This window comes from Aegilops tauschii, chromosome 5 (genome assembly GCF_002575655.3).
Source record: "Aegilops tauschii subsp. strangulata cultivar AL8/78 chromosome 5, Aet v6.0, whole genome shotgun sequence".
Classification (NCBI taxonomy): Eukaryota; Viridiplantae; Streptophyta; class Magnoliopsida; order Poales; family Poaceae; genus Aegilops; species Aegilops tauschii.
In genome coordinates this window covers 246,794,228-246,807,278 of record NC_053039.3, presented here as the reverse complement: position 1 = coordinate 246,807,278, position 13,051 = coordinate 246,794,228, and the positions used below count along the sequence as shown (strand labels likewise).

The 13,051-nt window shown below is 44.2% G+C and overlaps 1 non-coding gene across 1 annotated transcript; it reads right to left on the bottom strand.

Moving 5' to 3' along the window:
- Positions 1–5,998: 5,998 nt before the first annotated feature.
- Positions 5,999–6,071, bottom strand: TRNAA-UGC (transfer RNA alanine (anticodon UGC)). The gene has a single exon. It is a non-coding gene; the product is annotated as a tRNA-Ala (tRNA).
- Between the last annotated feature and the right edge of the window lie 6,980 nt (positions 6,072–13,051).

Below are 13,051 nucleotides of genomic sequence, written 5' to 3'. Positions count from 1 at the left end.
TTTTCGCCTCGTGGGGTGTGCGTGGTGAGCGGGTTTAGCTTAGCTGGCAATCACTAGTTTACTTTTACTCTCTGCGACTTAAAATGCTAGATCAACTCTAAAAATTACATCCTACTCCGTCGGTCCAAAATAAGTGTCTCAACTTTATACTTGCAAGTGTCTCTCTTTTCAAAGGATCAAATATTATTAGATGATTTCACCGTAAATACAAAGCGTGTCAAACATAAAAAAAAATACATCAAGATTTCGAGACCATCAATCAAACGATCACCACTGTCACCAAAATGAGCCATCGACGCGCGTTGTCGCCGCTGCCCTACCGAAGCCAGCTTGACCTTGTCAATCACAATCGATAAATCTTCATGCACGTGCCCCTAAGAACCAGTGCCCTGGAGCCGCAGTCTTCGTCGTCAACCCTTGCATGGATCTGGAGCAACTGACACTAAATCTCGCCGCATGACGAAAACCCTAACATCACCGCCCCAAGGAGACAGCAGGAATGTCGGAACCCTGTCGACTACGTCCAGACGAACAAACACGAGGAGGATCAGACCCCAAAGACAAACTCAAGAAAGAAGCGTGTGTTGCATGCGCACGCTGTAGAATAGGGATTAAACTTGACCAATCTAGTTACTACATTGGGCATGATTCCATCAGAATCGCAACAAAAAACCTCAACAGTAATGGATTTAAACTTTTTCTCGAATATGCATGAGTGTGCATATCATATATTTAAAAAGGGGGAGGGTCAAGAGCCATTCAAATCCACCACCCGCCGCAACATCCACCTAGCTAAACCACTGAAGAAGAATTCTAGATCACCTTGTAGTAGCCCAGCTGCTCTCCAATTCCTCCCTTCTCGATCAATATTCCTAGAGCCATTTGGAGCGACGGACTAGCTCCATCGAAGACCATGTCGTTTATGTGCTGCCAAAGCGCCCATACTCCAAGCATGATGATCACCCTTAGCTCTCGTAATGAACTTAAAGCTAAGGGGCAAATGTTACAGTGTTTCCACCACGTGTGAGCATTTTGACCTAGGTGTTCGTGCATTTCATTCAGATAAGTATATCCCGATAGCCATGCTTATATTGCATGTAATGCATAATGAAGTAAAGTATATGTTGGAACTTGGAACACCTTGTGAAGATAAGTCCAGTTGACCCAATAGAACGCCTTCAAGATATCAATTTGAGTAAGATGTTTGGCATGGTTGCGCAATGAAGATCTTCTGTCAGGTTCTGCACACACACGAAGTTGTTGTGGATGCATCTCTTTTGCATGAATACACTATAGCACATGAAGGCTAATGTGGGAAGGATGGGACAGAAGGTTGGCAATTAGCTTGGAGAAAATCTTAGAGATGTTGTCGATCAAGCTAATCAGGCGATAGTCTCCAACTTAGGAGGCGTCCACCTTCGCAGGGAGAAGGATGACATTGGCCATGTTAATGAGGTTAGGGCAATCCATCCCGGGGTAGGCAAATTGCGGGATTGTAGCTACAACATCCGCCTTGATGGTGTCCTAACATAATTTAAAGAAGCTCCCATGAATCTGTCAAGGCCAGACGACTTGACCAAAGGCAAGGAGAATACTGCCTCATTAACCTCATTCTAGGTGAATGGGGTGTCGAGGTCTGACATGCCATGATGGTTGGTGTCGAGGTTCTCTTGGTGCAAAACTTTTTGTCGTTGCATGTTCTTGGCAAACATGGGCAGCCCGACACGAGGACCCGGAAACTGAATCTCGACAGTCAGGCCGAACTAGGGTTACTGTTTTGGCCCAAATCAAAAGCCTGGAAAGACTCGAAATACCTTTAAAATATGGTTCTAGTAGGAGGCTTATAATACCATATTTACATACCATGTAACTGATTAAAAATATTTTATGTAATACAAAAAGGACATTCTTTAATTGTTTTGGGCCGAGTTGTTCAAGCTCAGGCTTGGTTTTTTGGGGTCGAGCTTTTTAAAGCCCAACCCAAAAAATGTCCGGCCCAAGAAATACCCAGCTATGGTTCAGACAAAAGATGCAATAGTTTGGCTTAAAAAATATATGTTTTGAAACAAGCATGAAAAAATAAACATTGTTATGTGAACACACACTTTTTAAAAAAATCAAATTCACGTTCATAAGCACATGCCTCATTAAAATCATAAGGATCATAGTACATGCCACGTACACATTGACCCGACAAAAGTGAAAAGATCGCACAATGCTAGCCTCTGCATAAAAGAACACCGGCCAAGGAAGAAAATTACATTTAAGATCGAACCTCTGAGTTTGACACCAATGTCCGTCACCTGCCTCTTGCGCCATCGCATGAGCCATCAAAGAAAAAAAAAGATAGATCAGCTTTCCACCCGAGCTTAACGCGGCTCTGTCGCTGATATGCATCTTTGAGGGCCTTCAAGATGGCTCGCCAAAGGCAAAACCATTACCGTTGAATGAATCAGACCAGGCAACACCCCGAACACGCCATCGATCTCCAGATCTGGCACCCCCACAAGACTAAGATGTCGGAGGAGGAAACCCACCTGTAGACCACGAACCCAGCACACGACCCACCATCTTCCAGATGTGACCGATGCAGAATACAATCTCCATCTACTCCTGGACTACCTCCCAAGCTCCGCGCCGACACTAGAGCAAACACCGTCACAACGACGGAACCCGAGGACACAGGTCCACCATGAGGATGTCATCGCTGCCACGTCATCCTTATTTGAACAGACTGATTTCCAAATCCATCTCCAACCATAGAGCCAATCGCCTCATTGGGGAAGGATCTGAAAAATCTTTATTCAGCGCCGCCATCATCGCCGCCGAAGTAAGACGATGAACAGCCTAAAAACCTAGTCTATGAAGACTTAAAAAGATTCACACGTGTGGATCCGGTGACCCCCCTCACCACCAACAACCGAAGTCGTCAGCAGAGGGGAGTCGCCGGAGAACGGCGACGGAAGGAGACGCCCTGGCGGCTGATACGAGATCGCCTCTTTTCTCTTTCTTGTGTTCGTTTGCTGGGTCATTATCCAATGCGCACGGTTGATTAGCTCAGGTGTAAGTGCAGCTGCATATAGAGAGAGGGGAGATTATCCGGGGATACCAACTCCAAAATGCTCTCATGATACCATTTAAAAAATGCTTCATAAATTTCTAAAAAACAATGTACGTTCATGAGGGATGTGGCTGCAACCGCTAAGAATTTCACGTCCAAATTCGTTTTTTTCAAAAAAGAGGATTATCCTTGGCCCGTGCATCAAGCAACGCACATAGCCATCTTCATTGCATTATTCAACAACATCTTACAAAATAAATATATGGATCAATCCAAAACCACCTTTTAGGTGACAATTATCGTCCTACCTACAAGATTGATGAAGTGCGCTGACTCGCGGCACACACGCAAAGAAATCCAGTGGCCTCATCAAGCCGCCCGCCGGCTAGCGGGGAGGAAGAACCGGTCTAGCAGATCCTCAGCGTGCACTGCATGCACACGCTGTAGAATCCGTCGTTGCCTTCTTCCGCAGTCCCATTTTCAGTAGCAATTGATCTTGCTAGATCCTTCTGTCATCGACGCCACCACGACATCGGGCAACGTCAGCCTCCTGCGTGCTCATCAAACGATATCCAACATCGAGACCGAACGAAGCTTTCGTTGGCAAATTCGTGTCCATCCTTGGGTGGACCACCGGATCGGTCTCCTTCGTCATCCAGCACGCCCATGGTGACGTCTGCCGCCAGAAAACCACACGACTGGAGACGCACTACGGCCCGAAACCGTTGCCCCGCCTGGGTGAGCTATCGACGGCTGAGGGGGCCTCACCATTGCGCCGCTGACGCCGGACCATGCACATGTTCAGGACACCCATGTGGACCTCCACCGCAACCACATTATGGAGCCGCGGTGGAGGAAGGCCCCCCGCCACCATCATCCCCCGTCTGGGCTTTGCCGCTGAGCTCCTGCAGCGGCGAGGAGAGAGTCGATGGCAGCTTGAAGCCCTAGATCGGATCGGGAGGGAGGGGATAGGAAGGAGGAGATCGGGAGGGAGGGGGTCTAGGAGAGAGGCAGAGAAGAGAGGCTGCTATGCTTTTCTCAAAAAATAATAATAAGACACTATTCATGCGAGAGGTCCAAATTCGAAATGCATATTAAGAAATAGAAGGACAAATTCAAATGTGAATAATGGCATTTTGACTTTTGTCTTTATGTGACAGTGTTTATGTTGGATTTATCTTTTTTTCCCTCAATGCATATTTTGAATTGTGATTTGAAATTTTTAGGGTTTGTACACCCATGTGATTTGATAATCCACAATTATTTTTAGAATTTTTAAAAATATTTGAAATTGAAAAAAAAACACCTAAGGGTTGGTATGACCTCATATTCTGCATAGAGAGAGCCCTAGATTGCGTGGAAATGATGATAATCCTAGTCATGGAAGTACTTGACGAGTGCATATGGTCTCGCCATGGAAAAAGAGTTCGAGCTCGAGGTCGGGTGATCCAGTCATTCCAAGACCCCCGGTCGGGCTTGTGTAAAAAAAAGAATTCCCAGGTCGTGCTGATGGAAAGACAAAAAATCATAGTACAGATTTCCTATTCATGGAGCGACTGTAAAAAAAAAGGAATTCCCAGGTCGTGGGACGATAATTGTCACCTAAAAGGTGGTTTTAGATTGATCTATGTATTTATTTTGTAAGATGTTGTTGAATAATGCAATGAAGATGGCTATGTGCGCTCACTCGCGGCACATACGCAAAGAAATCCAGTGGCCTCATCAAGCCGCCCGCAGGAAGAACCGGTCTAGCAGATCCTCCGCGTGCACTGCATGCACACGCTGTAGAATCCGTCGTCGCCTTCTTCCGCAGTCCCATTTTCAGTAGCAATTGATCTTGCTAGATCCTTCTATCATCGACGCCACCACAACGTCGGGCAACATCAGCCTCCTGCGTGCTCATCAAACGATATCCAGCGTCGAGACCGAACGAAGCTTTCGTTGGCAAATTCGTGTCCATCCTTGGGTGGACCACCGGATCGGTCTCCTTCGTCATCCAGCACGCCCATGGATGACGTCTGCCGCCAGAAAACCGCACGACCGGAGACGCATTACGGCCCGAAACCGTTGCCCCGCCTGGGTGAGCTATCGACGGCTGAGGGGGCCTCACCATTGCGCCGCCGACGCCACATGATGCACATGTTCAGGACACCCATGTGGACCTCCACCGCAACCACATCCTGGAGCCGCAGTGGAGGAAGGCCCCCCGCCACCATCATCCCCCGTCTGGGCTTTGCCCCGCTGAGCTCCTGCAGCGGCGAGGAGAGAGTCGATGGCAGCTTGAAGCCCTAGATCGGATCGGGAGGGAGGGGATAGGAAGGGAGGAGATCGGGAGGGAGGGGGTCTAGGAGAGAGGCCGAGGAGAGAGGCTGCTATGTTTTTCTCAAAAAATAATAATAAGACACTATTCATGCGAGAGGTCCAAATTCGAAATGCATATTAAGAAACAAAAGGACAAATTCAATTGTGAATAATGGCATTTTGACTTTTGTCTTTATGTGACAGTGTTTATGTTGGATTTATCTTTTTTTCCCTCAATGCATATTTCGAATTGTGATTTGAAATTTTTAGGGTTTGTACACCCATGTGATTTGATAATCCACAATTATTTTTAGAATTTTTAAAAATATTTGAAATTGAAAAAAAACACCTAAGGGTTGGTATGACCTCATATTCTGCATAGAGAGAGCCCTAGATTGCGTGGAAATGATCCTAGTCATGGAAGTACTTGACGAGTGCATATGGTCTCGCCATGGAAAAAGAGTTCGAGCTCGAGGTCGGGTGATCCAGTCATTCCAAGACCCCCGGTCGGCTTGTGTAAAAAAAAAGAATTCCCAGGTCGTGCTGATGGAAAGACAAAAAATCATAGTACAGATTTCCTATTCATGGAGCGACTGTAAAAAAAAAAAAAGAATTCCCAGGTCATGCTACTGTAGGTGGAGATGCGGGGGATCGAACCCCGTGCCTCTCACATGCAAAGCGAGCGCTCTACCATTTAAGCTACATCCCCTGTGTGAATATTTTCCGTGACTTACTTTCTCGTTCAAATTATTAGCGCGTAAGTTGAACCATCATTATCTACAAACTGATGGGAATTCTTCTTTGTCCTCGCTCGTTTCCGTGCAAGATAACCTCACGCGCTCCATCATAATCTAACGACCAATCTCTTTTCTCCCTTCTTCTTACCCATGAGCAGACGACGATCCGGATGTTTTTCAACGACGTTGGGTATGACCTGCACATCTCGGTTGAGAGTGGGACTGCCACTGATCCCCTCAGCCCGGATGTTGGCGATGACGCCAACCCTGAGCGGGGACCTGGCGGGGGGATTGATCCTCAGGGCTCCCCACGCCGCCCCCGCAGCCGCTCCCCCCGCTCTGAGCCCTCCGACGACGACTCCACAGATCCTGGGGATGGTCCCCCCCCAGCTGGCTCCTCCCACCCCTCCTCTACTCACTGTTCGGGACTTGGCTCCTTCGACGCCGATCTCGACACTGAGTCTGAGGACATCGAGGCTATTGCGGCCATGCTCGACGAGGCGGCCGCCCTCCCGCCTGGCGCCACCCTCCCCCCACCCTTCCTCCCCGCGGCGTTGTCCATGTCTGATGAGGAGGGGAGTGGTGATAGCCTGGGTAGCATGGAGGTCCGCCCCCCATCCTCCCAGCGGCTTGTGTCTCCGGTGGCAGCCCGGGAGGCCTCCCCGGTGCCAGTTCTCCTAGAGCTCGGCCCCGTGGCTGCTTCCTCTCCCGCGTTGTCCAGACCTCCGTCGTCTCGCGGCCGTCACCGCTCGGCCTCTACTCCGGCCTCTTCGGCCCGGAAGAGTGCTAGGCTTGGGGCGGCCCTGCGGCTGACTGGGCCCTCGCCGACCGCGGTAGAGAAGGCATCCCGCCGCGCCGCCATCCGCAACCTTGATACAGGTTCGTCCGACTCCGAGGCTCCTTGTTCTGACCTTGATGATATTTGCGACAATTCCTTTTCCGCTTTTGCTGGTGTTCCCCTTGGCCACCTGGCCAAGGTTGCAGCCGACTCGGCTATTGTCTTCCGTGGTGAGAAGGGCCCGGTCTTAGAGCAGCTTGCCTCCCTCCAGGCCAAGGAGATCCTGGAGGGCCACCTCGCGGCCATTCGGGCTCGCGAGGCGGAAGCGGCTGCGGAGGTTCCTCCCTCTACGCCCCGTAGGGCTAGTGGGCAGGGTCTCCCCGCGATCGACCCGGGTGAGATTCGTGGTCGCACGCGTTCTCGTACTGCCCAATTGCGTCGCGCTCTTAGTGCTTCCACCACAGTTGGGTCCAGGGAGGACCCATTAGATGAGTGATCATGCGCGCTTTATTCTGGAACCTGCGGGGCTTCGGCCACGATGGCCGCCGCAGGCAGTTCATTGAGTACATGCGTGATGAATCCATAGATGTGGTTGTGGTCCAAGGAAACAATGCGCACAGAGTTCTCCCTTGCAGAACTTGAGCGCTGATACGTCTCCAACGTATCTATAATTTTTTATTGTTCCATTCTATTATATTATCTATTTTGGATGTTTAATGGGCTTTATCAAACACTTTTATATTATTTTTGGGACTAACCTACTAACCAAAGGCCCAGTGCAAATTGCTATTTTTTGCCTATTTCAGTGTTTCGCAGAAAAGGAATATCAAACGGAATGAAACCTTCGGGAGAGTTATTTTTGGAACAAACGCAATCCAGGAGACTTGGAGTGGACGTCAAGCAAACAACGAGGAAGCCATGAGGCAGGGAGGCGCGCCTACGCCCCACCCTCGTGGGCCCCTCATGGATCCACCGACCTACTTCTTTCGTCTATATATACTCATGCACCCTGAAAACATCCGAGAGCACCACGAAACCCTATTTCCACCGCCGCAACCTTCTGTACCCGTGAGATCCCATCTTGGGGCCTTTTCCGGCGCTCCGCCGGAGGGGGAATCGATCACGGAGGGCTTCTACATCAACACCATAGCCTCTCGATGATGTGTGAGTAGTTTACCACAGACCTTCGGGTCCATAGTTATTAGCTAATGACTTCTTCTCTCTCTTTGGATCTCAATACAAAGTTCTCCTCGATTCTCTTGGAGATCTATTCGGTGTAATTCTTTTTGCGGTGTGTTTGTCAAGATCCGATGAATTGTGGGTTTATGATCAAGATTATCTATGAACAATATTTGGTTCGTCTCTGAATTCTTATATGTATGATTTGTTATCTTTGCAAGTCTCTTCGAATTATCAGTTTGGTTTGGCCTACTAGATTGATCTTTCTTGCCATGGGAGAAGTGCTTAGCTTTGGGTTCAATCTTGCGGTGTCCTTTCCCAGTGACAGCAGGGGCAGCAAGGCACGTATTGTATTGTTGCCATCGAGGATAAAAAGACGGGGTTTATATCATATTGCTTGAGTTTATCCCTCTACTTCATGTCATCTTGCCTAATGTGTTACTCTGTTCTTATGAACTTAATACTCTAGATGCATGCTGGATAGCGGTCGATGTGTGGAGTAATAGTAGTAGATGCAGAATCGTTTCGGTCTACTTGTCGTGGATGTGATGCCTATATACATGATCATGCCTAGATATTCTCATAACTATGCGCTTTTCTATCAATTGCTCGACAGTAATTTGTTCACCCACCGTAAATTATGCTATCTTGAGAGAAGCCACTAGTGAAACCTATGGCCCCCGGGTCTATCTTCCATCATATTATTTTCCTACCAATTTACTATTTCTTCCGTTATTTATTTTGCAATCTTTACTTTCCAATCTATATCATAAAAATACCAAAAATATTTATCTTAGTATCTCTATCAGATCTCACTTTTGCAAGTGGCCACGAAGGGATTGACAACCCCTTTATCGCGTTGGTTGCAAGGTTCTTATTTGTTTGTGTAGGTACAAGGCGACTTGTGTGTAACCTCCTCCTGGATTGATACCTTGGTTCTAAAAAACTGAGGGATATACTTACGCTACTTTGCTGCATCACCCTTTCCTCTTCAAGGGAAAAACCAACGCATGCTCAAGAGGTAGCAAGAAGGATTTCTGGCACCGTTGCCGGGGAGGCTTACGCCAAGTCAAGTCAAGTCAAGACATACGAAGTACCCATCACATACTCTTATCCCTCGCATTACATTATTTGCCATTTGCCTCTCGTTTTCCTCTCCCCCACTTCAACTTTGCCATTTTATTTGCCCTCCTTTTCCGTTTGCCTCTTTTTCGCTTGTTTCTTGTGTGCTTGTGTGTTGGATTGTTTGTCACGATGGCTCAAGACAATACTAAATTGTGTGACTTTTCCAATACCAACTATAATGATTTTCTTAGCACTCTGATTGCTCCCTTTACCGATGCTGAATCTTGTGAAATTAATGCTGCTTTGCTGAATCTTGTCATGAAAGATCAATTTTCTGGCCTTCCTAGTGAAGATGCCGCTACCCGTCTAAACAACTTTGTTGATTTGTGCGATTTGAAAAAGAAGAAAGATATGGATAATGATATTGTCAAATTGAAGCTATTTCCATTTTCGCTTAGAGATCATGCTAAAACTTGGTTTTCGTCTTTGCCTAAAAATAGTATTGATTCATGGAATAAGTGCAAAGATGATTTTATCTCTAAGTATTTTCCTCCCGCTAAGATCATCTCTCTTAGAAACGATATTATGAATTTTAATCAACTTGATCATGAGCATGTTGCACAAGCTTGGGAGAGGATAAAATTAATGATACGTAATTGCCCTACACATGGTTTGAATTTATGGATGATTATACAAAAAAATTATGCCGGATTGAATTTTGCTTCTAGAAATCTTTTAGATTCGACCGCGGGAGGCACTTTTATGGAAATCACTTTAGGAGAAGCTACTAAACTCCTAGATAATATTATGGTTAATTATTCTGAATGGCACACCGAAAGATCTACTAGTAAAAAGGTTCATGCAATAGAAGAGATTAATGTTTTGAGTGGAAAGATGGATGAACTTATGAAGTTGTTTGCTAATAAGAGTGTTTCTTCTCATCCTAATGATATGCCTTTGTCTGCTTTGATTGAGAATAATATGAATCTATGGATGGTAGGAACAATTTTGGTAACAACGCTTATAGAGGAAACTTTAATCCTAGGCCGTTTCCTAGTAATTCCTCTAATAATTATGGTAATTCCTACAACAACTCTTATAGAAATTTTAATAAGATGCCCTCTGATTTTGAGACTAGTGTTAATGAATTTATGATTTCGCAAAAGAATTTCAATGCTTTGCTCGAAGAAAAATTGCCTAAGATTGATGAGTTGGCTAGGAACGTGGATAGAATTTCTCTTGATGTTGATTCTTTAAAACTTAGATATGTTCCACCTAAGCATGATATCAATGAGTCTCTCAAGGATATGAGAATTTCCATTGATGAGTGCAAAGAAAGAACCGCTAGGATGCGTGCTAAAAAAGATTGCTTTATGAAAGCGTATTCTTCTAGTTTTCATGATAATAAGGATGAAGATCTAAAAGTGATTCATGTGTCTCCTATTAAATCTTTGTTTTGCAATATGAATCTTGATAATGATGGGACTAGAGATGAGTCAACTTTAGTTAAGAGGCGTCCCAATGATTCGGAGTTTTTAGATCTTGATGCAAAAATTGGTAAAAGTGGGATTGAAGAGGTCAAAACTTTACATAGCAATGAACCCACTATTTTGGATTTCGAGGAATTTAATTATGATAATTCTTATTTAATTGATTGTATTTCCTTGTTGCAATCCGTGTTAAATTCTCCTCATGCTTATGATCAAAATAAAGCTTTTACTAAACAGATCATTGATGCTTTAATGCAATCTTGTGAAGAGAAGCTTGAATTAGAAGTCTCTATCCCTAGAAAAATTTACGATGAGTGGGAACCTACTATTAAAATTAAGATTAAAGATCATGAATGATATGTTTTGTGTGACTTGGGTGCTAGTGTTTCCACAATTCCGAAAACTTTGTGCAGTGTGTTAGGTTTCCGTGAATTTGATGATTGTTCTTTAAACTTGCACCTTGCGGATTCCACCATTAAGAAACCTATGGGAAGGATTAATGATGTTCTTATTGTTGCAAATAGGAATTATGTGCCCATAGATTTTATTGTTCTTGATATAGATTGTAATCCTACATGTCCTATTATTCTTGGTAGACCTTTCCTTAGAACGATTGGTGCAATTATTGATATGAAAGAAGGAAATATTAGATTCCAATTTCTGTTAAGGAAAGGCATGGAACACTTTCCTAGAAAGAAAATTAAACTACCTTATGAATCTATTATGAGATCCACTTATGGATTGCATACCAAAGATGGCAATACCTAGATCTATTCTTGCATTTATGCCTAGCTAGGGGCGTTAAACGATAGCGCTTGTTGGGAGGCAACCCAATTTTATTTTTGTTTCTTGCTTTTTGTTTCTGTTTAGTAATAATTAATTCATCTAGCTTATGTTTATATGTGGTTTTATGTTTTAAATTAGTGTTTGTGCCAAGTAGAACCTTTGGGAAGACTTGGGTGAAGTCTTTATGATCTTGCTATAAAAAACAGAAACTTTAGCGCTCACGAGATTTGCTGCCATTTTTTACTGGAGAGTGCTTTTAGGTTGATTATTTTTGCAGATGATTAATAGATAAATTACTCACATCCACCAATTTATTTCAAAAAATTTGGAGTTACAGAAGTATACGTTTGATACATATTACTACAGACTTTTCTATTTTTGACAGATTCTGTTTTTCGTGTGTTGTTTGCTTATTTTGATGAATCTATGGCTAGTATCGGGGAGTATGAACCATAGAGAAGTTGGAATACAGTAGGTTTAACACCAATATAAATAAATAATGAGTTCATTACATTACCTTAAAGTGGTGATTTGTTTTCTTATACTAACGGAGTTCATGAGATTTTCTGTTGAGTTTTATGTTGTGAAGTTTTCAAGTTTTGGGTAAAGATTTGATGGATTATGGAATAAGGAGTGGCAAGAGCCTAAGCTTGGGGATTCCCAAGGCACCCCAAGGTAAAATTCAAGGACAACCAAAATCCTAATCTTGGGGATGGCCCGGAAGGCATCCCCTCTTTCGTCTTTATCTATCGGTAACTTTATTTGAGGCTATATTTTTATTCACCACATGATATGTGTTTTGCTTGGAGTGTCTTGTATGATTTGAGTCTTTGCCTTTTAGTTTACCACAATCATCCTTGCTGTACAAACCTTTTGGAGAGACACACATGAATCGGAATTTATTAGAATACGCTATGTGCTTCACTTATATATTTTGAGCTAGATAGTTTTGCTCTAGTGCTTCACTTATATCTTTTAGAGCACGGTGGTGGTTTTATTTTATAGAAATTATTGATCCCTCATGCTTCACTTATATTATTTTGAGAGTCCTTTAGAACAGCATGGTAATTTTCTTTGGCTATAAAATTATTCCTAATATGATAGGCATCAAAGATGGGTATAATAAAAACTTTCATAAAAAGTGCATTGAATACTATGAAAAAGTTTGATACTTGATGATTGTTTTGAGATATGAAGATAGTAATATTAGAGTCATGCTAGTTGAGTAGTTGTGAATTTGAGAAATACTTGTGTTGAAGTTTACAAGTCCCGTAGCATGCACGTATGGTAACCGTTGTGTGAAAAATGTGAAACATGAGGTGTTCTTTGATTGTCATCCTTATGAGTGGCGGTCGGGGATGAGCGATGGTCTTTTCCTACCAATCTATCCCCCTAGGAGCATGCGCGTAATGCTTGGTTTTTGATGACTTGTAGATTTTTGCAATAATTATGTGAGTTCTTTATGACTAATGTTGAGTCCATGGATTATACGCACCCTCACCTTTCCATCATTGCTAGCCTCTTCAGTACGGTGCATTGCCCTTTCTCACCTTGAGAGTTGGTGCAAAGTTCGCCGGTGCATCCAAACCCCATGATACGGTACGCTCTATCACACATAAACCACCTTATATCTTCCTCAAAACAGCCACCATAC